Below are 24,562 nucleotides of genomic sequence, written 5' to 3' on the forward strand. Positions count from 1 at the left end.
ATCCCTCAGAACTGTGCAAGTGGAGAGACGTTCGTTCATCTAGCACCAAGGGAACGGGTTGCAGGAGAAACTTTTACTGTGGTTTCTCAGTCTGCTTCCTAGTGCCGGTTTGAAGTTCCTGCAATTTCCACTGTAAAACCGAGTTAGAGCAAGTACCTCCCCATATATATGTATGGAATGGAGTTTGCAACTGAAAAAAACTTTGTGTTCCCAACAAGCTATGTGAAGGACGGCTTACACACACACTTATCTCTCAGAACTGAGTATGTGGAGAGACGTTCGTTCATCTAGCACCAAGGGAAAGGGTTGCAGGAGAAACTTTTACTCTGGTTTCTCAGTCTTTTCCTAGTGCCGGTTTGAAGTTCCTGCAGTTTTCACTGTAAAACCGAGTTGGAGCTCGTACCTCCCCATATATGTGTATGGAGTGGATTTTGCAACTGAAAAGAAACTTTGCGTTCCCTACAAGCTAGGTGAAGGACGGCTTTCACACACACTTATCTATCAGAACTGAGCATGTGGAGAGAAGTTCGTTCATCTAGCACCAAGGTAACGAGTTGCAGGAGAAACTTTTACTCTGGTTTGTCAGTCTGTTTCCTAGTGCCGGTTTGAAATTCCTGCAATTTACAGTGTAAAACCTAGTTGGAGCTAGTACCCCCCATATATATGTATGGAGTGGAGTTAACAACTGAAAAGAATCTTTGTGTTCCCAACAAGCTAGGTGAAGGACGGCTTTCACACACACTTATCTATCAGAACTGAGCATGTGGAGAGAAGTTCGTTCATCTAGCACCAAGGGAACGGGTAGCAGGAGAAACTTTTACTCTGGTTTCTCAGTCTGTTTCCTAGTGCCGGTTTGAAATTCCTGCAGTTTTCAGTGGAAAACCGAGTTGGAGCTAGTACCTCCCCATATATATGTATGGAGTGGAGTTTGCAACTGAAAAGAAACTTTGTGTTCCCAAAAAGTTAGGTGAAGGACGGCTACCACACACACATATCTCTCAGAACTGAGTAAGTGGAGAGACGTTCGTTCATCTAGCACCAAGGGAATGGGTTGCAGGGAAACATTTACTCTGGTTTCTCAGTCTGTTTCCTAGTGCCGGTTTGAAGTTCCTGCAGTTTTCAGTGTAAAACCGAGTTGGAGCTAGTACCTCCCCATATATATGTATGGAGTGGAGTTTGCAACTGAAAAGAAGCTTTGTGTTCCCAAATAGTTATATGAAAGACGGCTACCACACACACATATCTCTCAGAATTGTGCAAGTGGAGAGACGTTCGTTCATCTAGCACCAAGGGAATGGGTTGCAGGAGAATCTTTTACTCTGGTTTCTCAGTCTGTTTCCTAGTGCCGGTTTGAAGTTCCTGCAGTTTTCACTGTAAAACCGGGTTGGAGCTAGTACCTCCCCATATATATGTATGGAGTGGAGTTTGCAACTGAAAAGAAATTTTGTGTTCCCAACAAGCTAGGTGAAGGATGGCTTTCACACACACTTATCTCTCAGAACTGTGTATGTGGATAGACGTTCGTTCACGTAGCACCAAATGAACGGGTTGCATTGGGAAGTTTTACTCTGGTTTCTCAGTCTGTTTCCTAGTGCCGGTTTGAAGTTCCTGCAGTTTTCACTGTAAAACCGAGTTGGAGCTAGTACCTCCCCATATATATGTATGGAGTGGAGTTTGCAGCTGAAAAGAAACTTTGTGTTCCCAACAAGCTAGGTGAAGGACGGCTTGCACACACACTTATCTATCAGAACTGAGCATGTGGAGAGAAGTTCGTTCATCTAGAACCAAGGGAACGGGTTGCAGGAGAAACTATTACTCTGGTTTGTCAGTCTGTTTCCTAGTGCCGGTTTGAAGTTCCTGCAGTTTTCACTGTAAAACCGAGTTGGAGCTAGTACCTCCCCATATATATGTATGGAGTGGAGTTTGCAACTGAAAAGAAACTTTGTGTTCCCAAATAGGTAGTTGAAGGACGGCTACCACACACACATATCTCTCAGAACTGAGCATGTGGAGAGACGTTCTTTCATCTAGCACCAAGGGAACGGGTTGCAGGAAAATTTTACTCTGGTCTCTCAGTCTGTTTCCTACTGCCGGTTTGAAGTTCCTGCAGTTTTCACTGTAAAACCGAGTTGGAGCTAGTACCTCCCCATATATATGTATGGAATGGATTTTGCAACTGAAAAAAACTTTGTGTTCCCAACAAGCTAGGTGAAGGACGGCTTTCACACACACTTAACTCTGAGAACTGAGTATGTGGAGAGACGTTCGTTCATCTAGCACCAAGGGAAATGTTGCAGGAGAAACTTTTACTCTGGATTCTCAGTTTGTTTCCTAGTGCCGGTTTGAAGTTCCTGCTGTTTTCACTGTAAAACCGAGTTAGAGCAAGTACCACCCCATATATATGTATGGAGTGGAGTTTGCAACTGAAAAGAATCTTTGTGTTCCCAACAAGCTAGGTGAAGGACGGCTTTCACACACACTTATCTCTCAGAACTGAGTATGTGGAGAGACGTTCGTTCATCAAGCACCAAGGGAAATGTTGCAGGAGAAACGTTTACTCTGGTTTCTCAGTCTGTTTCCTAGTGACGGTTTTTTGTTGTTCCTGCAGTTTTCACTGTAAAACCGAGTTGGAGCTAGTACCTCCCCATATATATGTATGGAGTGGAGTTTGCAACTGAAAAGAAACTTTGTGTTCCCAACAAGCTAGGTGAAAGATGGCTTTCACACACACTTATCTCTCAGAACTGAGTATGTGGAGAGACGTTCGTTCATCTAGCACCAAATGACCGGGTTGCAGGAGAAACTTTTACTCTGGTTTCTCAGTCTGTTTCCTAGTGCCGGTTTGAAGTTCCTGCAGTTTTCACTGTAAAACCGGGTTGTAGCTAGTACCTCCCCATATATATATATGGAATGGTTTTTTCCACTTAAAAAAACTTTGTGTTCCCAACAAGCTAGGTGAAGGACGGCTTTCACACACACTTATCTCTCAGAACTGAGTATGTGGAGAGACGTTCGTTCATCTAGCACCAAGGGAACGGGTTGCAGGAGAAACTATTACTCTGGATTCTTATTCTGTTCCTAGTGCCGATTTGAATTTCCTGCAGTTTTCACTGTAAAACCGAGTTGGAGCTAGTACCTCCCCATATATGTGTATGGAGTGGAGTTTGCAACTGAAAAGAAGCTTTGTGTTCCCAAATAGTTATGTGAAGGACGGCTACCACACACACATATCCCTCAGAACTGTGCAAGTGGAGAGACGTTCGTTCATCTAGCACCAAGGGAACGGGTTGCAGGAGAAACTTTTACTGTGGTTTCTCAGTCTGCTTCCTAGTGCCGGTTTGAAGTTCCTGCAATTTCCACTGTAAAACCGAGTTAGAGCAAGTACCTCCCCATATATATGTATGGAATGGAGTTTGCAACTGAAAAAAACTTTGTGTTCCCAACAAGCTATGTGAAGGACGGCTTACACACACACTTATCTCTCAGAACTGAGTATGTGGAGAGACGTTCGTTCATCTAGCACCAAGGGAAAGGGTTGCAGGAGAAACTTTTACTCTGGTTTCTCAGTCTGTTTCCTAGTGCCGATTTGAAGTTCCTGCAGCTTTCACTGTAAAACAGATTTGGAGCTAGTACTTCCCCATATATATGTATAGAGTGGAGTTTGCAACAGAAAAGAAACTTTGTGTTCCCTACAAGCTAGGTGAAGGACGGCTTTCACACACACTTATCTATCAGAACTGAGCATGTGGAGAGAAGTTCATTCATCTAGCACCAAGGGAACGAGTTGCAGGAGAAACTTTTACTCTGGTTTGTCAGTCTGTTTCCTAGTGCCGGTTTGAAATTCCTGCAGTTTACAGTGTAAAACCTAGTTGGAGCTAGTACCCCCCATATATATGTATGGAGTGGAGTTAACAACTGAAAAGAATCTTTGTGTTCCCAACAAGCTAGTTGAAGGACGGCTTTCACACACACTTATCTCTCAGAACTTAGCATGTGGAGAGACGTTCTTTCATCTTGCACCAAGGGAACGTGTTGCAGGAGAATCTTTTACTATGGTTTGTCAGTCTGTTTCCTAGTGCCTGTTTGAAGTTCCTGCAGTTTTCACTGTAAAACCGAGTTGGAGCTAGTACCTCCCCATATATATGTATGGAGTGGAGTTTGCAACTTAAAAGAAACTTTGTGTTCCCAAATAGGTAGGTGAAGGAAGGCTACCACACACACATATCTCTCAGAACTGAGCAAGTGGAGAGACGTTCGTTCATCTAGCACCAAGGGAACGGGATGCAGGAGAAACTTTTACTCTGGTTTCTCAGTCTGTTTCCTAGTGCCGGTTTGAATTTCCTGCAGTTTTCACTGTAAAACCGAGTTGGAGCTAGTACCTCCCCATATATAAGTATGGAATGGATTTTGCAACTGAAAAAAACTTTGTGTTCCCAACAAGCTAGTTCAAGGACGGCTTTCACACACACTTATCTCTCAGAACTGAGTATGTGGAGAGACGTTCGTTCATCTAGCACCAAGGGAAATGTTGCAGGAGAAACTTTTACTCTGGATTCTCAGTCTGTTTCCTAGTGCCGGTTTGAAGTTCCTGCAGTTTTCACTGTAAAACCGAGTTGGAACTACTACCGCCCCATATATATGTAAGGAGTGGAGTTTGCAACTGAAAAGAAACTTTGTGTTCCCAACAAGCTAGGTGAAGAATGGCTTTCACATACACTTATGTCTCAGAACTGTGTATGTGGAGAGACTTTCGTTCATCTAGCACCAAATGAACGGGTTGCATTGGAAACTTTTACTCTGGTTTCTCAGTCTGTTTCCTAGTGCCGGTATGAAGTTCCTGCAGTTTTCACTGTAAAACCGAGTTAGAGCAAGTACCTCCCCATATATATGTATGGAGTGGAGTTTGCAACTGAAAAGAAACTTTGTGTTCCCAACAAGCTAGGTGAAGGAATGCTTCCACACACACTTACCTCTCAGAACTGAGCATGTGGAGAGAAGTTCGTTCATTTAGCACCAAGGGAACGGGTTGCATGAGAAACTTTTACTCTGCTTTCTCAGTCTGTTTCCTAGTGCTGATTTGAAATTCCTGCAGTTTTCAGTGTAAAACCGAGTTGGAGCTAGTACCTCCCCATATATATGTATGGAGTGGAGTTTGCAACTGAAAAGAATCTTTGTGTTCCCAACAACCTTGTTGAAGGACGGCTTTCACACACACTTATCTCTCAAAATTGAGCATGTGGAGAGATGTTCGTTCATCTAGCACCAAGGGAACGGATTGCAGGAAAATCTTTTACTCTGGTTTCTCAGTCTGTTTCCTAGTGACGGTTTTTTGTTGTTCCTGCAGTTTTCACTGTAAAACCGAGTTGGAGCTAGTACCTCCCCATATATATGTATGGAGTGGAGTTTGCAACTGAAAAGAAACTTTGTGTTCCCAACAAGTTAGGTAAAGGACGGCTACCACACACAAATATTTCTCAGAAATGAGCAAGTGGAGAGACGTTCGTTCATCTAGCACCAAGTGAACTGGTTGCATTGGAAAATTTTACTCTGGTTTCTCAGTCTCTTTCCTAGTGCCGGTTTGAAGTTCCTGCAGTTTTCACTTTAAAACCGAGTTGGAGCTAGTACCTCCCCATATATATGTGTGGAGTGGAGTTTGCAACTGAAAAGAAACTTTCTGTTCCCAACAAGCTAGGTGAAGTTTGGCTTTCACACACACTTATCTCTCAGAACTGAGCATGTGGACAGACGTTCGTTCATCTAGCACCAAGGGAACGGGTTGCAGGAGAAACTTTTACTCTGGATTCTCAGTCTGTTTCCTAGTGCCGGGTTGATGTTCCTGCAGTTTTCACTGTAAAACAGATTTGGAGCTAGTACCTCCCCATATATATGTATGGAGTGGAGTTTGCAACTGAAAAGAAACTTTGTGTTCCCAACAAGCTAGGTGAAGCGCGGCTTCCAAACACACATATCTCTCAGAACTGAGCAAGTGGAGAAACGTTCATTCATATAGCACCAAGAGAACGGGTTGCAGGGGAAACTTTACCCTGGATTCTCAGGTTGTTTCCTAGTTTCGGTTTGAAGTTCCTGCAGTTTTCACTGTTAAACCAAGTTAGAGCTAGTACCTCCCCATATATATGTATGGAGTGGAGTTTGCAACTGAAAAGAAACTTTGTGTTCCCAACAAGCTAGGTGAAGGACTGCTTCCACACACACATATCTCTCGGAACTGAGCCAGTGGAGAGAAGTTCGTTCATCTAGCACCAAGGGAACGGGTTGCAGGAGAAACTTTTACTCTGGTTTCTCAGTCTGTTTCCTAGTGCCGGTTGGATGTTCCTGCATTTTTCACTGTAAAACCGAGTTGGAGCTAGTACCTCCCCATATATATGTATGGAATGGAGTATGCAACTGAAAAAAACTTTGTGTTCCCAACAAGATAGGTGAAGGACGGCTTTCACACACACTTATCTCTCAGAACTGAGCATGTGGGAGACGTTCATTCATCTAGCACCAAGGGAACGGTTTGCAGGAGAAACTTTCACTATGGATTCTCAGTCTGATTCCTAGTGCCGGTTTGAAGTTCCTGCAGTTTTCACTGTAAAACCGAGTTGGAGCTAGTACCTCCCCATATATATGTGTGGAGTGGAGTTTGCAACTGAAAAGAAACTTTGTGTTCCCAACAAGTTAGGTGAAGGACGGCTACCACACACAAATATCTCTCAGAACTGAGCAAGTGGAGAGACGTTCGTTCATCTAGCACCAAGGGAACGGGTTGCAGGAGAAACTTTTACTCTGGTTTCTCTTTCTGTTTCCTAGTGCCGGTTTGAAGTTCCTGCAGTTTTCACTGTAAAACCGAGTTGTAGCTAGTACCTCCCCATATATATATATGGAATGGTGTTTGCAACTGAAAAAAACTTTGTGTTCCCAACAAGCTAGTTGAAGGACGGCTTTCACACACACTTATCTCTCGGAACTGAGTATGTGGAGAGACGTTCGTTCATCTAGCACCAAGGGAACGGGTTGCAGGGAAACTTTTACTCTGGTTTCTCAGTCTGTTTCCTAGTGCCGATTTGAAGTTCCTGCAGTTTTCACTGTAAAACTGAATTGGAGCTAGTACCTCCCCATATATATGTATGGAGTGGAGTTTGCAACTGAAAAGAAACTTTGTGTTCGCAACAAGCTAGGTGAAGTTTGGCTTTCACACACACTTATCTCTCAGAACTGAGCATGTGGAGAGAAGTTCGTTCATCTAGCACCAAGTGAACTGGTTGCATTGGAAACTTTTACTCTGGTTTCTCAGTCTGTTTCCTAGTGCCGGTTTGAAGTTCCTGCAGTTTTCACTGTAAAACCGAGTTGGAGCTAGTACCTCCCCATATATATGTATGGAGTGGAGTTTGCAACTTAAAAGAGACTTTGTGTTCTCAACAAGCTAAGTGAAGGACGGCTTCCACACACACATACCTCTCAAAACTGAGCAAGTGGAGAGACGTTCGTTCATCTAGCGCCAAGGGAACGGGTTGCAGGAGAAACTTTTACTCTGGTTTCTCAGTCTTTTTCCTAGTGCCGTTTTGAAATTCCTGCAGTTTTCACTGTAAAACCGAGTTGGAGCTAGTACCTCCCCATATATATGTATGGAGTGGAGTTTGCAACTGAAAAGAAACTTTGTGTTCCCAACAAGCTAGGTGAAGGACGGCTTTCACACACACTTATCTCTCAGAACTGAGCATGTGGAGAGAAGTTCGTTCATCTAGCACCAAGGGAACGGGTTGCAGGAGAAATTTTACTCGGGTTTCTCAGTCTGTTTCCTAGTGCCGTTTTGAAATTCCTGCAGTTTTCAGTGTAAAACCGAATTTGAGCTAGTACCTCCCCATATATATGTATGGAGTGGAGTTGCAAGTGAAAAGAAACTTTGTGTTTCCAACAAGTTAGGTGAAAGACTGCTTTAACACACACTTATCTCTCAGAACTGAGCATGTGGAGAGACGTTCGTTTATCTAACACCAAGGGAAAGGGTTGCAGGTGAAACTTTTACTCTGGTTTCTCAGTCTGTTTCCTAGTGCTGGTTTGAAGTTCCTGCAGTTTTCACTGTTAAACCGAGTTGGAGCTAATACCTCCCCATATATATGTATGGAGAGGAGTTTGCAACTGAAAAGAATCTTTGTGTTCCCAACAAGCTAGGTGAATGACGGCTTTCACACACACTTATCTCTCAGAACTGAGCATGTGGAGAGACGTTCGTTCATCTAGCACCAAGGGAAAGGGTTGCAGGTGAATCTTTTACTCTGGTTTCTCAGTCTGTTTCCTAGTGCTGGTTTGAAGTTCCTGCAGTTTTCACTGTAAAACCGAGTTGGAGCTATTACCTCCCCATATATATGTATGGAGTGGATTTGCAACTGAAAAGAAACTTTGTGTTCCCAAAAAGCTAGGTGAAGCACGTCTTCCACACACACATATCTCTCAGAACTGAGCAAGTGGAGAAACGTTCATTCATATAGCACCAAGAGAACGGGTTTCAGGGGAAAATTTACCCTGGTTTCTCAGTTTGTTTCCTAGTTTCGGTTTGAAGTTCCTGCAGTTTTCACTGTTAAAACAAGTTAGAGCTAGTACCTCCCCATATATATGTATGGAGTGGAGTTTGCAACTGAAAAGAAACTTTGTGTTCCCAACAAGCTAGGTGAAGGACTGCTTCCACACACACATATCTCTCGGAACTGAGCCAGTGGAGAGAAGTTCGTTCATCTAGCACCAAGGGAACGGGTTGCAGGAGAAACTTTTACTCTGGTTTCTCAGTCTGTTTCCTAGTGCCGGTTTGATGTTCCTGCAGTTTTCACTGTAAAACCGAGTTGGAGCTAGTACCTCCCCATATATATTTATGGAATGGAGTTTGCAACTGAAAAAAACTTTGTGTTCCCAACAAGATAGGTGAAGGACGGCTTTCACACACACTTATCTCTCAGAACTGAGCATGTGGAGAGACGTTCATTCATCTAGCACCAAGGGAACGGGTTGCAGGGGAAACTTTTACTATGGATTCTCAGTCTGATTCCTAGTGCCGGTTTGAAGTTCTTGCAGTTTTCACTGAAAAACCGAGTTGGTGCTTGTACCCCCCCATATATATGTATGGAGTGGAGTTTGCAACTGAAAAGAATCTTTGTGTTCCCAACAAGCTATTTGAAGGACGGCTTTCACACACACTTATCTCTCAGAACTGAGCATGTGGAGAGACGTTCGTTCATCTAGCACCAAGGGAACGGGTTGCAGGAGAAACTTTTACTCTGATTTCATAGTCTGTTTCCTATTGCCGGTTTGAAATTCCTGCAGTTTTCAGTGTAAAACCGAGATTGGGATAGTACCTCCCCATATATATGTATGGAGTGGAGTTTGCAACTGAAAAGAAACTTTGTGTTCCCAACAAGCTAGGTGAAGGACGGCTTTCACACACACTTATCTCTCAGATCTGAGCATGAGGAGAGACGTTCATTCATCTAGCACCAAGGGAACGGATTGCAGGAGAATCTTTTACTCTGGTTTCTCAGTCTGTTTCCTAGTGCCGGTTTGAAGTTCCTGCAGTTTTCACTGTAAAACCGAGTTGGAGCTAGTACCTACCCATATATATGTGTGGAGTGGAGTTTGCAACTGAAAAGAAACTTTGTGTTCCCAACAAGTTAGGTGAAGGACGGCTACCACACACAAATATCTCTCAGAACTGAGCAAGTGGAGAGACGTTCGTTCATCTAGCACCAAGGGAACCGGTTGCAGGAGAAACTTTTACTCTGGTTTCTCAGTCTGTTTCCTAGTGCCGGTTTGAAGTTCCTGAAGTTTTCACTGTAAAACCGAGTTGTAGCTAGTACCTCCCCATATATATATATGGAATGGTGTTTGCAACTGAAAAAAACTTTGTGTTCCCAACAAGCTAGGTGAAGGAAGGCTTTCACACACACTTATCTCTCAGAACTGAGTATGTGGAGAGACGTTCGTTCATCTAGCACCAAGGGAACGGGTTGCAGGGAAATTTCTACTCTGGTCTCAGTCTGTTTCCTAGTGTCAATTTGAAGTTCCTGCAGTTTTCACTGTAAAACGGAGTTGGAGCTAGTACCTCCCCATATATATGTATGGAGTGGAGTTTGCAACTGAAAAGAAACTTTGTGTTCCCAACAAGCTAGGTGAAGGTTGGCTTTCACACACACTTATCTCTCAGAACTGAGCATGTGGAGAGACGTTCGTTCATCTAGCACCAAGTGAACTGGTTGCATTGGAAACTTTTACACTGGTTTCTCAGTCTGTTTCCTAGTGCCGGTTTGAAGTTCCTGCAGTTTTCACTGTAAAACCGATTTGGAGCTAGTACCTCCCCATATATATGTATGGAGTGGAGTTTGCAACTTAAAAGAGACTTTGTGTTCTCAACAAGCTAGGTGAAGGACAGCTTCCACACACACATACCTCTCAGAACTGAGCAAGTGGAGAGACGTTCGTTCCTCTAGCACCAAGGGAACGGGTTGCAGGAGAAACTTTTACTCTGGTTTCTCAGTCTTTTTCCTAGTGCCGTTTTGAAGTTCCTGCAGTTATAACTGTAAAACCGAGTTGAAGATAGTACCTCCCCATATATATGTATGGAGTGGAGTTTGCAACTGAAAAGAAACTTTGTCTTCCCAACAAGCTAGGTGAAGGACGGCTTTCACACACACTTATCTCTCAGAACTGAGCATGTGGAGAGAAGTTCGTTCATCTAGCACCAAGGGAACGGGTTGCAGGAGAAACTTTTACTCTGGATTCTCAGTCTGTTTCCTAGTGCCGTTTTGAAATTCCTGCAGTTATCAGTGTAAAACCGAATTTGAGCTAGTACCTCCCCATATATATGTATGGAGTGGAGTTGCAAGTGAAAAGAAACTTTGTGTTCCCAGCAAGTTAGGTGAAAGACGGCTTTCACACACACTTATCTCTCAGAACTGAGCATGGGGAGAGACGTTCGTTCATCTAGCACCAAGGGTAAGGGTTGCAGGTGAATTTTTTACTCTGGTTTCTCAGTCTGTTTCCTAGTGCTGGTTTGAAGTTCCTGCAGTTTTCACTGTAAAACTGAGTTGGAGCTAGTACCTCCCCATATATATGTATGGAGTGGAGTTTGCAACTGAAAAGAGACTTTGTGTTCTCAACAAGCTAGGTGAAGGACGGCTTCCACACACACATATTTCTCAGAACTGAGCAAGTGGAGAGACGTTCGTTCATCTAGCACCAAGGGAACGGGTTGACGGAGAAATTTTACTCTGGATTCTCAGTCTGTTTCCTAGTGCCGGTTTGAAGTTCCTGCAGTTTTCACTGTAAAACCGAGTTGGAGCTTGTACCTCCCCATATATATGTATGGAGTGGAGTTTGCAACTGAAAAGAGACTTTGTGTTCTCAACATGCTAGGTGAAGGACGGCTTCCACACACACATATCTCTCAGAACTGAGCAAGTGGAGAGACGTTTGTTCATCTAGCACCAATGGAACGGGTTGCAGGAGAAACTTTTACTCTGGATTCTCAGTCTGTTTCCTAGTGCCGGTTTGAAGTTCCTGCAGTTTTCACTGTAAAATCGAGTTGGAGCTAGTACCTCCGCATATATATGTATGGAATGAAGTTTGTAACTGAAAAAAACTTTGCGTTCCCAACAAGCTAGGTGAAGGACGGCTTTCACACACACTTATCTCTCAGAACTGAGCATGTGGACAGACGTTCGTTCATCTAGCACCAAGGGACCGGGTTGCAGGAGAAACTTTTGCTCTGGATTCTCAGTCTGTTTCCTAGTGCTGGGTTGAAGTTCCTGCAGTTTTCACTGTAAAACAGAGTTGGAGCTAGTACCTCCCCATATATATGTATGGAGTGGAGTTTGCAACTGAAAAGAAACTTTGTGTTCCCAACAAGCTAGGTGAAGCACGGCTTCCACACACACATATCTCTCAGAACAGAGCAAGTGGAGAAACGTTCATTCATATAGCACCAAGAGAACGGGTTGCAGGGGAAAATTTACCCTGGTTTCTCAGTTTGTTTCCTAGTTTCGGTTTGAAGTTCCTGCAGTTTTCACTGTTAAAACAAGTTAGAGCTAGTACCTCCCTATATATATGTATGGAGTGGAGTTTGCAACTGAAAAGAAACTTTGTGTTCCCAACAAGCTAGGTGAAGGACTGCTTCCACACACACATATCTCTCGGAACTGAGCCAGTGGAGAGAATTTCGTTCATCTAGCACCAAGGGAACGGGTTGCAGGAGAAACTTTTACTCTGGTTTCTCAGTCTGTTTCCTAGTGCCGGTTTGATGTTCCTGCATTTTTCACTGTAAAACCGAGTTGGAGCTAGTACCTCCCCATATATATGTATGGAATGGAGTTTGCAACTGAAAAAAACTTTGTGTTCCCAACAAGCTAGGTGAAGGACGGCTTTCACACACACTTATCTCTCAGAACTGAGCATGTGGAGAGACTTTCATTCATCTAGCACCAAGGGAACGGGTTGCAGGAGAAACTTTTACTATGGATTCTCAGTCTGATTCCTAGTGCCGGTTTGAACTTCCTGCAGTTTTCACTGTAAAACCGAGTTGGAGCTAGTACCCCCCCATATATATGTATGGAATGGAGTTTGCAACTGAAAAGTATCTTTGTGTTTCCAACAAACTAGTTGAAGGACGGCTTTCACACACACTTATCTCTCAGAACTGAGCATGTGGAGAGACGTTCGTTCATCTAGCACAAAGGGAACGTGTTGCAGGAGAAACTTTTACTCTGGTTTCATAGTCTGTTTCCTAGTCCCGGTTTGAAATTCCTGCAGTTTTCAGTGTAAAACCGAGTTGGAGCTAGTACCTCCCCATATATATGTATGGAGTGGAGTTTGCAACTGAAAAGAATCTTTGTGTTCCCAACAAGCTACGTGAAGGACGGCTTTCACTCACACTTATCTCTCAGAACTGAGCAAGTGGAGAGACGTTCGTTCATCTAGCACCAAGGGAACGGGTTGAGGGAGAAACTTTTACTCTGGTTTCTCAGTCTGTTTCCTAGTGCCGGTTTGAAGTTCCTGCAGTTTTCACTGTAAAACCGAGTTGGAGCTAGTAACTACCCATATATATGTATGGAATGGAGTTTGCAACTGAAAAAAACTTTGTGTTCCCAACAAGTTAGGTGAAAGACGGCTTTCACACACACTTATCTCTCAGAACTGAGCATGTGGAGAGAAGTTCGTTCATCTAGCACCAAGGGAACGGGTTGCAGGAGAAACTTTTACTCTGGATTCTCAGTCTGTTTCCTAGTGCCGTTTTGAAATTCCTGCAGTTATCAGTGTAAAACCGAATTTGAGCTAGTACCTCCCCATATATATGTATGGAGTGGAGTTGCAAGTGAAAAGAAACTTTGTGTTCCCAGCAAGTTAGGTGAAAGACGGCTTTCACACACACTTATCTCTCAGAACTGAGCATGGGGAGAGACGTTCGTTCATCTAGCACCAAGGGTAAGGGTTGCAGGTGAATTTTTTACTCTGGTTTCTCAGTCTGTTTCCTAGTGCTGGTTTGAAGTTCCTGCAGTTTTCACTGTAAAACTGAGTTGGAGCTAGTACCTCCCCATATATATGTATGGAGTGGAGTTTGCAACTGAAAAGAGACTTTGTGTTCTCAACAAGCTAGGTGAAGGACGGCTTCCACACACACATATTTCTCAGAACTGAGCAAGTGGAGAGACGTTCGTTCATCTAGCACCAAGGGAACGGGTTGACGGAGAAATTTTACTCTGGATTCTCAGTCTGTTTCCTAGTGCCGGTTTGAAGTTCCTGCAGTTTTCACTGTAAAACCGAGTTGGAGCTTGTACCTCCCCATATATATGTATGGAGTGGAGTTTGCAACTGAAAAGAGACTTTGTGTTCTCAACATGCTAGGTGAAGGACGGCTTCCACACACACATATCTCTCAGAACTGAGCAAGTGGAGAGACGTTTGTTCATCTAGCACCAATGGAACGGGTTGCAGGAGAAACTTTTACTCTGGATTCTCAGTCTGTTTCCTAGTGCCGGTTTGAAGTTCCTGCAGTTTTCACTGTAAAATCGAGTTGGAGCTAGTACCTCCGCATATATATGTATGGAATGAAGTTTGTAACTGAAAAAAACTTTGCGTTCCCAACAAGCTAGGTGAAGGACGGCTTTCACACACACTTATCTCTCAGAACTGAGCATGTGGACAGACGTTCGTTCATCTAGCACCAAGGGACCGGGTTGCAGGAGAAACTTTTACTCTGGATTCTCAGTCTGTTTCCTAGTGCTGGGTTGAAGTTCCTGCAGTTTTCACTGTAAAACAGAGTTGGAGCTAGTACCTCCCCATATATATGTATGGAGTGGAGTTTGCAACTGAAAAGAAACTTTGTGTTCCCAACAAGCTAGGTGAAGCACGGCTTCCACACACACATATCTCTCAGAACAGAGCAAGTGGAGAAACGTTCATTCATATAGCACCAAGAGAACGGGTTGCAGGGGAAAATTTACCCTGGTTTCTCAGTTTGTTTCCTAGTTTCGGTTTGAAGTTCCTGCAGTTTTCACTGTTAAAACAAGTTAGAGCTAGTACCTCCCTATATATATGTATGGAGTGGAGTTTGCAACTGAAAAGAAACTTTGTGTTCCCAACAAGCTAGGTGAAGGACTGCTTCCACACACACATATCTCTCGGAACTGAGCCAGTGGAGAGAATTTCGTTCATCTAGCACCAAGGGAACGGGTTGCAGGAGAAACTTTTACTCTGGTTTCTCAGTCTGTTTCCTAGTGCCGGTTTGATGTTCCTGCATTTTTCACTGTAAAACCGAGTTGGAGCTAGTACCTCCCCATATATATGTATGGAATGGAGTTTGCAACTGAAAAAAACTTTGTGTTCCCAACAAGCTAGCTGAAGGACGGCTTTCACACACACTTATCTCTCAGAACTGAGCATGTGGAGAGACTTTCATTCATCTAGCACCAAGGGAACGGGTTGCAGGAGAAACTTTTACTATGGATTCTCAGTCTGATTCCTAGTGCCGGTTTGAACTTCCTGCAGTTTTCACTGTAAAACCGAGTTGGAGCTAGTACCCCCCCATATATATGTATGGAATGGAGTTTGCAACTGAAAAGTATCTTTGTGTTTCCAACAAACTAGTTGAAGGACGGCTTTCACACACACTTATCTCTCAGAACTGAGCATGTGGAGAGACGTTCGTTCATCTAGCACAAAGGGAACGTGTTGCAGGAGAAACTTTTACTCTGGTTTCATAGTCTGTTTCCTAGTCCCGGTTTGAAATTCCTGCAGTTTTCAGTGTAAAACCGAGTTGGAGCTAGTACCTCCCCATATATATGTATGGAGTGGAGTTTGCAACTGAAAAGAATCTTTGTGTTCCCAACAAGCTACGTGAAGGACGGCTTTCACTCACACTTATCTCTCAGAACTGAGCAAGTGGAGAGACGTTCGTTCATCTAGCACCAAGGGAACGGGTTGAGGGAGAAACTTTTACTCTGGTTTCTCAGTCTGTTTCCTAGTGCCGGTTTGAAGTTCCTGCAGTTTTCACTGTAAAACCGAGTTGGAGCTAGTAACTACCCATATATATGTATGGAATGGAGTTTGCAACTGAAAAAAACTTTGTGTTCCCAACAAGTTAGGTGAAAGACGGCTTTCACACACACTTATCTCTCAGAACTGAGCATTTGGAGAGACGTTCGTTCATCTAGCACCAAGTGAACTGGTTGCATTGGAAACTTTTACTCTGGTTTCTCAGTCTGTTTCCTAGTGCCGGTTTGAAGTTCCTGCAGTTTTCACTGTAAATCCGATTTGGAGCTAGTACCTCCCCATATATATGTATGGAGTGGAGTTTGCAACTTAAAAGAGACTTTGTGTTCTCAACAAGCTAGGTGAAGGACGGCTTCCACACACACATACCTCTCAGAACTGAGCAAGTGGAGAGACGTTCGTTCATCTAGCATCAAGGGAACGGGTTGCAGGAGAAACTTTTACTCTGTTTTCTCAGTCTTTTTCCTAGTGCCGTTTTGAAGTTCCTGCAGTTTTCACTGTAAAACCGAGTTGGAGCTAGTACCTCCCCATATATATGTATGGAGTGGAGTTTGCAACTTAAAAGAAACTTTGTGTTCCCAACAAGCTAGGTGAAGGACGGCTTTCACACACACTTATCTCTCAGAACTGAGCATGTGGAGAGAAGTTCGTTCATCTAGCACCAAGGGAAAGGGTTGCAGGAGAAACTTTTACTCTGGTTTCTCAGTCTGTTTCCTAGTGCCGTTTTGAAATTCCTGCAGTTTTCATTGTAAAACCGAATTTGAGCTAGTACCTCCCCATATATATGTATGGAGTGGAGTTTGCAACTGAAAAGAAACTTTGTGTTCCCAACAAGTTAGGTGAAATACGGCTTTCACACACACTTATCTCTCAGAACTGAGCATGTGGAGAGACGTTCGTTCATCTAGCACCAAGGGAAAGGGTTGCAGGTGAATCTTTTACTCTGGTTTCTCAGTCTGTTTCCTAGTACTGGTTTGAAGTTCCTGCAGTTTTCACTGTAAAACCGAGTTGGGGCTAGTACCTCCCCATATATATGTATGGAGAGGAGTTTGCAACTGAAAAGAAACTTTGTGTTCCCAACAAGCTAGGTGAATGACGGCTTTCACACACACTTATCTCTCAGAACTGAGCATGTGGATAGACGTTCGTTCATCTAGCACCAAGGGAAAGGGTTGCAGGTGAATCTATTACTCTGGTTTCTCAGTCTGTTTCCTAGTGCTGGTTTGAAGTTCCTGCAGTTTTCACTGTAAAACCGAGTTGGAGCTAGTACCTCCACATATATATGTATGGAGAGGAGTTTGCAACTGAAAAGAAACTTTGTGTTCCCAACAAGCTAGGTGAATGACGGCTTTCACACACAATTAACTCTCAGAAATGAGCATGTGGAGAGACGTTCGTTCATCTAGCACCAAGGGAAAGGGTTGCAGGTGAATCTTTTACTCTGGTTTCTCAGTCTGTTTCCTAGTGCTGATTTGAAGTTCCAGCAGTATTCACTGTAAAACCGAGTTGGAGCTAGTACCTCCCCATATATATGTATGGAGAGGAGTTTGCAACTGAAAAGAAACTTTGTGTTCCCAACAAGCTAGGTGAATGACGGCTTTCACAAACACTTATCTCTCAGAACTTAACATGTGGAGAGACGTTCGTTCATCTAGCACCAAGTGAACGGGTTGCATTGGAAACTTTTACTCTGGTTTCTCAGTCTGTTTCCTAGTGCCGGTTTGAAGTTCCTGCAGTTTTCACTGTAAAACCGATTTGGAGCTAGTACCTCCCCATATATATGTATGGAGTGGAGTTTGAACTGAAAAGAGACTTTGTGTTCTCAACAAGCTACGTGAAGGACGGCTTCCACACACACATATTTCTCAGAACTGAGCAAGTGGAGAGACGTTCGTTCATCTAGCACCAAGGGAACGGGTTGCAGGGAAACTTTTACTCTGGTTTCTCAGTCTGTTTCCTAGTGCCGGTTTGAAGTTCCTGCAGTTTTCACTGTAAAACCGAGTTGGATCTAGTAGCTACCCATATATATGTATGGAATGGAGTTTGCAACTGAAAAAAAATTTGTGTTCCCAACAAGCTAGGTGAAGGACGGCTTTCACACACCCTTATCTCTCAGAACTGAGCATGTGGAGAGACGTTCGTTCATCTAGCACCAAGGGAACGGTTTGCAGGAGAATCTTTTACTCTGGTTTCTAAGTCTGTTTCCTAGTACCGGTTTTAAGTTCCTGCAGGTTTCACTGTAAATCAGAGTTGGAGCTAGTACCTCCCCATATATATGTATGTAGTGGAGTTTGCAACTGAAAAGAAACTTTGTGTTCCCAACAAGTTTGTTGAAGGACGGCTACCACACACACATATCTCTCAGAAGTGAGCAAGTTGAGAGACGTTCGTTCATCTAGCACCATGGAATTGGTTGCAGGGAAACTTTTACTCTGGTTTCTCAGTCTGTTTCCTAGTGCCTGTTTGAAGTTCCTGCAGGTTTCACTGTAAATCCGTGTTGGAGCTAGTACCTCCCCATATATATGTATGGAGTGGAGTTTGCAACTGAAAAGAAACTTTGTGTTCCCAACAAGTTATGTGAAGGACGGTTTTCACACACACTTATCTCTCAGAGCTGTGTATGTGGAGAGACGTTCGTTCATCTAGCACCAAGGGAATGGGTTGCAGGGAAATTCTTACTCTGGTTTCTCAATCTGTTTCCTAGTGCAGGTTTGAAGTTCCTGCAGTTTTCACTGTAAAACCGATTTGGAGTTCGTACCTCCCCATATATATGTATGGAGTGGAGTTTGCAACTGAAAAGAAACTTTGTGTTCCCAACAAGTTAGGTGAAGTATGGCTACCACACACACTTATCCCTCAGAACTGAGCTTGTGGAGAGACGTTCGTTCATCTAGCACCAAGGGAACGGGTTGCAGGAGAAACTTTTACTCTGGTTTCTCAGTCTGTTTCCTAGTGCCGGTTTGAAGTTCCTGCAGTTTTCACTGTAAAACCGAGTTTGAGCTAGTACCTCCCCATATATATGTATGGAGTGGAGTTTGCAAGTGAAAAGAAACTTAGTGTTCCCAACAAGTTAGGTGAAAGACGGCTTTCACACACACTTATCTCTCAGAACTGAGCATGTGGAGAGACGTTCGTTCATCTAGCACCAAGGGAAAGGGTTGCAGGTGAATCTTTTACTCTGGTTTCTCAGTCTGTTTCCTAGTGCTGGTTTGAAGTTCCTGCAGTTTTCACTGTAAAACCGAGTTGGAGCAAGTACCTCCCCATATATATGTATGGAGAGGAGTTTGCAACTGAAAAGAAACTTTGTGTTCCCAACAAGGTAGGTGAATGACGGCTTTCACACACACTTATCTCTCAGACCTGAGCATATGGAGAGACGTTCGTTCATCTAGCACCAAGGGAACATGTTGCAGGGAAACTTTTACTCTGTTTTCTCAGTGTGTTTCCTAGTGCCTGTTTGATGTTCCTGCAGGTTTCACTGTAAAACCGTGTTGGAGCTAGTATCTCCCCATATATATGTATGGAGTGGAGTTTGCAACTGAAAAGAAACTTTGTGTTCCCAACAAGATAGGTGAAGGACCGTTTTCACACACACTTATCTCTCAGAACTGTGTATGTGGAGAGACGTTCGTTCATCTAGCACCAAGGGAACGGGTTGCAGGGAAAATTTTACTCTGGTTTCTCAATCTGTTTCGTAGTGCCGGTTTTAAGTTCCTGCAGTTTTCACTGTAAAACCGAGTTGGAGCTAGTACCTCCCCATATATATGTATGGAGTGGAGTTTGCAACTGAAAAGAAACTTTGTGTTCCCAAGAAGCTAGGTGAAGGACGGCTTTCACACTCACATATCTCTCAGAAACTAGCATGTGGAGAGACGTTCGTTCATCTAGCACCAAGGGAACGGATTGCAGGAGAAACTTTAACTCTGGTTTCTCAGTCTGTTTCCTAGTGCCGGTTTGAAGTTCCTGCAGTTTTCACTGAAAAACCGAGTTGGAGCTAGTACCTCCCCATATATATGTATGGATTGGAGTTTGCAACTTAAAAGAAACTTTGTGTTCCCAACAAGCTAGGTGAAGGACGGCTTTCACACACACTTATCTCTCAGAACTGAGCATGTGGAGAGAAGTTCGTTCATCTAGCACCAAGGGAACGTGTTGCAGGAGAATCTTTTACTCTGGTTTCTCAGTCTGTTTCCTAGTGCCGGTTTGAAGTACCTGCAGTTTTCACTGTAAACCGAGTTGGAGCTAGTACCTCCCCATATATATGTATGGAGTGGAGTTTGCAACTGAAAAGAAACTTTGTGTTCCCAACAAGCTAGGTGAAGAATGGCTTTCACACACACTTATCTCTCAGAACTGAGCAAGTGGAGAGAAGTTCGTTCATCTAGCACCAAATGAACGGGTTGCATTGGAAAATTTGACTCTCGTTTCTCAGTCTGTTTCCTAGTGCCGGTTTGAAGTTCCTGTAATTTTCCCTGTAAAACCGAGTTCGAGGTAGTACCTCCCCATATATATGTATGGAGAGGAGTTTGCAACTGAAAAGAAACTTTGTGTTCCCAACAAGCTAGTTGAATGACGGCTTTCACACACACTTATCTCTCAGAACTGAGCATGTGGAGAGACGTTCGTTCATCTAGCACCAAGGGAACGGGTTGCAGGAGAATCTTTTACTCTGGTTTCTCAGTCTGTTTCCTAGTGCCGGTTTGAAGTTCCTGCAGTTTTCCCTGTAAAACAGATTTGGAGCTAGTACCTCCCCATATATATGTATGGAGTGGAGTTTGCAACTGAAAAGAAACTTTGTGTTCCCAACAAACTAGGTGAAGAATGGTTTTCACACACACTTATCTCTCAGAACTGAGCAAGTGGAGAGACGTTCGTTCATCTAGCACCAAATGAACGGGTTGCATTGGAAAATTTGACTCTCGTTTCTCAGTCTGTTTCCTAGTGCCGGTTTGAAGTTCCTGCAGTTTTCACTGTAAAACCGATTTGGAGCTAGTACCTCCCCATATATATGTATGGAGTGGAGTTTGCAACTGAAAAGTGATTTGTGTTCTCAACAAACTAGGTGAAGGACGGTTTCCACACACACATATTTCTCAGAACTGAGGAAGTAGAGAGACGTTCGTTCATCTAGCACCAAGGGAACGGGTTGCAGGAGAAACATTTACTCTGGTTTCTCAGTCTGATTCCTAGTGCCGGTTTGAAGTTCCTGTTGTTTTCACTGTAAAACCGAGTTGGAACTAGTACCTCCCCATATATATATATATGGAGTGGAGTTTGCAAATGAAAAGAAACTTTGTGTTCCCAACAAGCTAGGTGAAGGACGGCTTTTACACACACTTATCTCTCAGAAACTAGCATGTGGAGAGACGTTCGTTCATCTAGCACCAAGTGAACGAGTTGCATTGGAAACTTTTACTCTGGTTTCTCAGTCTGTTTCCTAGTGCCGGTTTGAAATTCCTGCAGTTTTCAGTGTAAAACCGATTTGGAGCCACTACCTCCCCATATATACGTATGGAGTGGAGTTTGCAACTGAAAAGAATCTTTGTGTTCCCAACAATCTAGGTGAAGGACGGCTTTCACACACACATATCTCTCAGAACTGAGCATGTGGAGAGACGTTCGTTCATCTAGCACCAAGGGAACGGGTTGCAGGGGAAACTTTTACTCTGGATTCTCAATCTGTTTCCTAGTGCCGGTTTGAAGTTCCTGCAGTTTTCACTGTAAAACCGATTTGGAGCTAGTACCTCCCCATATATATGTATGGAGTGGAGTTTGCAACTGAATAGAGACATTGTGTTCTCAATAAGCTAGGTGAAGGACGGCTTCCACACACACATATTTCTCAGAACTGAGCAAAGGAATAGACGTTCGTTCATCTATCACCAAGGTAACGGGTTGCAGGAGAAACTTTTACTCTGGTTTCTCAGTCTGTTTCCTAGTGCCGGTTTGAAGTTCCTGCAGTTTTCACTGTAAAACCGAGTTATAGCTAGTAACTACCCATATATATATAAAGAATGGGGTTTGCATCTGAAAAAAAATTTGTGTTCCCAACAAGCAAGGTGAAGGACGGCTTTCACACACACTTATCTCTCAGAACTGAGCATGTGGAGAGACGTTCGTTCATCTAGCAACATGGGAACGGGTTGCAGGAGAATCTTTTACTCTGGTTTCTCAGTCTGTTTCCTAGTGCCGGTTTGAAGTTCCTGCAGTTTTCACTGTAAACAGAGTTGGAGCTAGTACCTCCCCATTTATATGTATGGAGTGGAGTTTGCAACTGAAAAGAAACTTTGTGTTCCCAACAAGCTAGGTGAAGAATGGCTTTCACACACACTTATCTCTCAGAACTGAGCAAGTGGAGAGAAGTTCGTTCATCTAGCACCAAATGAACAGGTTGCATTGGAAATTTTGACTCTCGTTTCTCAGTCTGTTTCCTAGTGCCGGTTTGAAGTTCCTGCAATTTTCCCTGTAAAACCGAGTTGGAGCTAGTACCTCCCCATATATATGTATGGAGAGGAGTTTGCAACTGAAAAGAAACTTTGTGTTCCCAACAAGCTAGTTGAATGACGGCTTTCACACACACTTATCTCTCAGAACTGAGCATGTGGAGAGACGTTCGTTCATCTAGCACCAAGGGAACGGGTTGCAGGAGAATCTTTTACTCTGGTTTCTCAGTCTGTTTCCTAGTGCCGGTTTGAAGTTCCTGCAGTTTTCCCTGTAAAACAGAGTTGGAGCTAGTACCTCCCCATATATATGTATGGAGTGGAGTTTGCAACTGAAAAGAAACTTTGTGTTCCCAAACAAACTAGGTGAAGAATGGTTTTCACACACACTTATCTCTCAGAACTGAGCAAGTGGAGAGACGTTCGTTCATCTAGCACCAAATGAACGGGTTGCATTGGAAAATTTGACTCTCGTTTCTCAGTCTGTTTCCTAGTGCCGGTTTGAAGTTCCTGCAGTTTTCACTGTAAAACCGATTTGGAGCTAGTACCTCCCCATATATATGTATGGAGTGGAGTTTGCAACTGAAATGTGATTTGTGTTCTCAACAAACTAGGTGAAGGACGGTTTCCACACACACATATTTCTCAGAACTGAGGAAGTAGAGAGACGTTCGTTCATCTAGCACCAAGGGAACGGGTTGCAGGAGAAACATTTACTCTGGTTTCTCAGTCTGTTTCCTAGTGCCGGTTTGAAGTTCCTGTTGTTTTCACTGTAAAACCGAGTTGGAACTAGTACCTCCCCATATATATATATATGGAGTGGAGTTTGCAAATGAAAAGAAACTTTGTGTTCCCAACAAGCTAGGTGAAGGACGGCTTTTACACACACTTATCTCTCAGAAACTAGCATGTGGAGAGACTTTCGTTCATCTAGCACCAAGTGAACGAGTTGCATTGGAAACTTTTACTCTGGTTTCTCAGTCTGTTTCCTAGTGCCGGTTTGAAATTCCTGCAGTTTTCAGTGTAAAACCGAGTTGGAGCCAGTACCTCCCCATATATATGTATGGAGTGGAGTTTGCAACTGAAAAGAATATTTGTGTTCCCAACAATCTAGGTGAAGGACGGCTTTCTCACACACATATCTCTCAGAACTGAGCATGTGGAGAGACGTTCGTTCATCTAGCACCAAGGGAACGGGTTGCAGGAGAAACTTTTACTCTGGATTCTCAGTCTGTTTCCTAGTGCCGGTTTGAAGTTCCTGCAGTTTTCACTGTAAAACCGATTTGGAGCTAGTACCTCCCCATATATATGTATGGAGTGGAGTTTGCAACTGAATAGAGACATTGTGTTCTCAATAAGCTTGGTGAAGGACGGCTTCCACACACACATATTTCTCAGAACTGAGCAAGTGGATAGACGTTCGTTCATCTATCACCAAGGGAACGGGTTGCAGGAGAAACTTTTACTCTGGTTTCTCAGTCTGTTTCCTAGTGCCGGTTTGAAGTTCCTGCAGTTTTCACTGCAAAACCGAGTTATAGCTAGTAACTACCCATATATATATAAAGAATGGGGTTTGCATCTGAAAAAAAATTTGTGTTCCCAACAAGCAAGGTGAAGGACGGCTTTCACACACACTTATCTCTCAGAACTGAGCATGTGGAGAGACGTTCGTTCATCTAGCAACAAGGGAACGGGTTGCAGGGAATCTTTTACTCTGGTTTCTCAGTCTGTTTCCTAGTGCCGGTTTGAAGTTCCTGCAATTTTCACTGTAAACCGAGTTGGAGCTAGTACCTCCCCATATATATGTATGGAGTGGAGTTTGCAACTGAAAAGAAACTTTGTGTTCCCAACAAGCTAGGTGAAGAATGGCTTTCACACACACTTATCTCTCAGAACTGAGCAAGTGGAGAGAAGTTCGTTCATCTAGCACCAAATGAACGGGTTGCATTGGAAAATTTGACTCTCGTTTCTCAGTCTGTTTCCTAGTGCCGGTTTGAATTTCCTGCAATTTTCCCTGTAAAACCGAGTTGGAGCTAGTACCTCCCCATATATATGTATGGAGAGGAGTTTGCAACTGAAAAGAAACATTGTGTTCCCAACAAGCTAGTTGAATGACGGCTTTCACACACACTTATCTCTCAGAACTGAGCATGTGGAGAGACGTTCGTTCATCTAGCACCAAGGGAACGGGTTGCAGGAGAATCTTTTACTCTGGTTTCTCAGTCTGTTTCCTAGTGCCGGTTTGAAGTTCCTGCAGTTTTCCCTTTAAAACCGAGTTGGAGCTAGTACCTACCCATATATATGTATGGAGTGGAGTTTGCAACTGAAAAGAAACTTTGTGTTCCCAACAAGCTAGGTGAAGGACGGCTTTCACACACACTTATCTCTCAGAACTGAGCATGTGGAGAGACGTTCGTTCATCTAGCACCAAGGGAACTGGTTGCAGGAGAATCTTTTACTCTGGTTTCTCAGTCTGTTTCCTAGTGCTGGTTTGAAATTCCTGCAATTTCAGTGTAAAACCGAGTTGGAGCTAGTACCTCCCCATATATATCTATGGAATGGAGTTTGCAACTGAAAAAAACTTTGTG

The sequence above is a fragment of the Camelus bactrianus genome, chromosome 23 (genome assembly GCF_048773025.1).
Source record: "Camelus bactrianus isolate YW-2024 breed Bactrian camel chromosome 23, ASM4877302v1, whole genome shotgun sequence".
In the NCBI taxonomy this organism is placed as follows: domain Eukaryota; kingdom Metazoa; phylum Chordata; class Mammalia; order Artiodactyla; family Camelidae; genus Camelus; species Camelus bactrianus.